This window comes from Pongo abelii, chromosome 15 (genome assembly GCF_028885655.2).
Source record: "Pongo abelii isolate AG06213 chromosome 15, NHGRI_mPonAbe1-v2.0_pri, whole genome shotgun sequence".
Classification (NCBI taxonomy): domain Eukaryota; kingdom Metazoa; phylum Chordata; class Mammalia; order Primates; family Hominidae; genus Pongo; species Pongo abelii.
In genome coordinates this window covers 17,801,188-17,805,346 of record NC_072000.2, presented here as the reverse complement: position 1 = coordinate 17,805,346, position 4,159 = coordinate 17,801,188, and the positions used below count along the sequence as shown (strand labels likewise).

At 39.8% G+C, this 4,159-nt stretch overlaps 1 pseudogene; it reads right to left on the bottom strand.

The window, feature by feature from the left end:
* Positions 1 to 1,677: 1,677 nt before the first annotated feature.
* LOC134759936 (cell division cycle protein 27 homolog) lies at positions 1,678 to 3,582 on the bottom strand (annotated as a pseudogene).
* Positions 3,583 to 4,159: the final 577 nt, after the last annotated feature.

The following is a 4,159-nucleotide window of genomic DNA, read 5'->3' as shown; positions in this document are numbered from 1 at the left end:
CTTTATTTGAGTGGTTTGTATATCATTATAATTGTGTTATAGATGAAGAAAAGGTATTAAACATGGTGCTAATTATAGTGAAAGTGAAAAGAAAAGCAAGGCTATCTATTTTGTAGATAGAATAAAGTTGCTCAGTATTTACAGTTACCTAAATAAGTCAGCATTTAAACTCCTCCTACTAAAAGCTTGCCAGTCTGAATAATCCTCCTTTAAACACAATTTTTGATACGGTTAAGGTTTTTAAGAATGTGTCTCCTGCGGAATAGCTGGACCGACAATACACATTTAAAAAAGAACAGCACAAGGGTCCACCAGACTTGGGAAAAAATCAAAAACAACACAAGCCTTATGAAGAACTGAGTTCTTAAAATATTATGGAGAACACAGCTATTGGAAGAGATGGCAATATTGGCAAGTTGATTGTTACATTGGTCAGCAATAGCTAGCACTATTTTTTTGGCAATCTTTCAGGCACTGCAACTACTACTGCAAAATGATAGATAATCCTTTAAACAACATAATCACAAATCAAAAAATATTTTAGTAATATAATGCTTCAGATTTAGAAGCAAATCAAGTGTTAAAACTCAACTGCTATAATAACTAACCCCAAAGATAACCGTATCTGACAAAAAAGCTTCCTCAGAGTTACTACTTCAGAATTATACTTTCTCTTGATACTTTTATTTTATTTTATTTTATTTTTATTTTATTTCTTCTTGAGACGGCATCTCACTCTGTCACCCAGGCTGGAGTGCAGTGGCATAATCTTGGCTCACTGCAACCTCCACTTCCCAGGTTCAAGCGATTATCCTTCCTCAGCCTCCTGAGTAGCTGGGACTACAGGCGCCTGCCACCAAGCCCAACTAATTTTTATACTTTTAATATAGGCGGGGTTTCACAATATGGTCTCGATATCTTGACGTTGTGATCTGCCTGCCTTGGCCTCCCAAAGTGCTGGGATGACAGGCATGAACCACCATGCCTTGCCTTCTCTTGATATTTAAACTTTTAAGTCAGTCCAGAGAAATACAATAAATATCAACAGTAAGTATGGTATTGAGGCAGAAGTAGGACCAAACTTTTTCATATGTTATTCAGTTGATAACAATATGACCTTGGTAGTAATTTCCTATGTGTCTACTTATACACAAATACAAAAAAGTAAAACAGAGATACTGCTAAATAAAGGATACACTAAGTTCTTAATAGTAACTCAATAAACCGGAACATTGTCAAAAAGCAGCTAGTGAACTTTTTCAGTGTTTTTTTCTATTATCCAATAAGTGAATTATGCTATTCCTTTCCAATTTCCCAAGCACTTTTTGTCCCAATCACCATTTTTGTATTCGAAGAAAAAGTAACAAATCAAGTAACAAAACTAAACAAGCAAACAAACAAAACACAACTACAGTATCTGCAAAAGTTTTGTAGAAGACTGAAACTGTTGAGTATAAGCATCTCGTATTCTATTATCATTAATTAACTGAAGAGTTTGTTAAAGACATACATTTCATAAAAAAAGTTAGTTTGAAGTTATTGACCAGTATGTACCATTCCTAAGTATTAGTAACCAAATTCATGACAGTAAAGAGCTATCTAACATGAAAAATTAGTGACTACCAGCACCATCAACAAGACTTTGTCTTTACAATTCATTACCACTTACCATGCATTGTAATGTCTAGGACTGACTCTGATAGCATTTCGAATACAAGCTAATGCTTTGTCCAATTCTTCAGTTAAGACAAACTCTCGCCCTAATAAAGTATAGGCATAAGCATAATTTGGATCCACTTGGATAGCTCTCTGGAAGAATTTAATTGCAATATCGTGTTCCTGTTGCAGACTGAAACAGTTCCCTGCAGCACACCAGGCCTCTGGCGAATTTTTATCCGTGTCTGTTAAGTCTTTTGACAGAAATGAAAGAGCGACATCTTTTTGAAGATGCCAAAGTGTTGTAGAGTAGATTTCCATGCCTTCGACTCTATAATTCTCAATCCTTCTAACCTCTGAGAATATTCTTTCAGCTTGCATGTACTCTGAAAGTTCAAAATAGGACCTTCCAATTTGGCACAGTACCCAACCAGTATTGAAGTGGTGAGAAGGTAGATGGCTCAAAATATTTATAGCTTCTTTGCAGTGGTATGAACATAAAGCTAAATAACCTTTCCCCCTTTCACGAAGAAGGCTCATCAAGCCTTCTGCTGCTGCTTTTTGTAGATTAAAAGCCTGAATCTGAGGTGTGATTGTGGATATTTCCTCTTCTGAATTGTTGGAAGAGTCCAATTTTGTAATTTCCAGGTTGTCATTTATATTAGATTGAGTTATTCCTCCTTTATTAGCTTTACTTTTTGTTTTTCTGTTTGAGATTTTAGGTGGAAACTTCATTTTTAATTTCTTCCTATTCTCCTTGGTTGTGGAACTGTCACTAGTAAAGAGTCATGAACTTCTTCGATGCCGTGCATTTCGGGGAGATGTCATAGTGGGGCTCATTACCTGAGGTGTTGTAGTTATTTATGGACCAGAACTTTCTGTTAGTGAAAGAATTGGAGTTACCTCTCGGCTATGTCCACTCTGTGAGAAGACAGACTTTGCTCCATTTTGGCCAATTCTGGCAACAGACTTTTTTGAAGAGGCTCCAGTGGATGGCACATCAATTACAGAAGGTGTATTAGTGTAGTTTTGTAAATAAGATCCATCTCCAGGACTTGGGGTTTCTAATGGCAAAATCCCAAAACTTGGGGTAAATGGACTAAGAGCTGCTGGTCCTGTTAATAAACTTTGACCAGTTTTTGGTTTATTTTGAACCTGTTTAGATAATATGGAAGTTCCTGTTCCCAGTGGGATAGTTTCAGGTGAAATTACAGCTGAATCAATAAAAGACACTGGGGAATCCGTATTCAAGGAGTACTTTGAATTGGAAGATTCTAAATTGACTCTGTTTAATTCAATTGTGTCCTGGGGTGTTTCCATAAGAATTGTCTCAGGCTGTCTGTGACATAAACTGTGATTAGGTACTTGTGTTGTGCAAGAGGTGGGCAGACAGTTGCTAAAGTTCTGTAAAGATGTGAATTTAAATGTTTGGTCAGGATCTGGCTTTTCACCTATTTCACATAATGATTCAAAGGGATACCAGAGGAAAGGATTTAAACTAAGTCTCTTTTGGTAACATTCTTATCCTTTGGCAAGCCGATCTGTCTTGCAATATACACGTCCCAACAATGGAAGGGGAAAGCAAACTGAATCACGAAACTCAGTAACAATATCATCATGGCTTTTCTGCTTATTAAACACTCCACCAGATAAGATTTGTTCCCAGTCTGCAAGCTTACTGAGATCAACACAACATTTTGCAAGCAGGTATTTGCATTGTGGTGTAGGACAACTGTGTCTTTTAAAGAGTCTATATGCTTTATAGGCCTTTTCTGGGAGGTAAGAACAGGTCGCCATTAAAAACAAGGCTTCTTCTGAGTGTACTTCTGCATAAAGGCGTTCTGTGAGGAAAACCCCATCTCGGTAAGCATAGTGGTTTAGTGCTTGCCATATGGCAGCCTGGAAAGGTTCCTGCAGCACTGTCATCCTCGAGGCAAAGGCCCAATTTCTGCAGGGCCTCAGGAAACCCCCACCCCACCCACCACCCTCCCCCCTGTAGCGGCTCCGGCCCGGCCAGCCTCGACTCCTTTAAATTCACCAGTTATCGGGGGATGGGGGTGGCTGAGCCAGAATGACTTCTTTATCCTGCCGACTGTGGAAAGCCCGGCCCCTTGTGATCCATTGCAAAGCGAATGTCACCTCATGTTTGGGAAACAGATCCACTCCCATGTTCAGTGGAGGGATGTGGCATGTAGGACCTTAGGACTCTCTTCCTTCTGATTTGGTCTGCACAGCGGGGCCTAGGGCTGGAGTCCTCTCTGTGAGGACGGCTGACTCCCTCTACCTTGGGTTCCATTGGCCCCACCCTGGGACATGGGCCTTGGCAGATTCTGGCCCTTCCTGGCCTTAAATTGCTGTCAGAAACCCCATCTCGTGTTCGGATGCCCCGAATAACTGTGGCTCACGCCTCTCTGGAAACATTGGAAATCTCTCCTCTACACATGGTCACCTAAAACCCCAGGAGCTCGGGACACACGTCTGCCATCCACCTAACTGGTTTCGG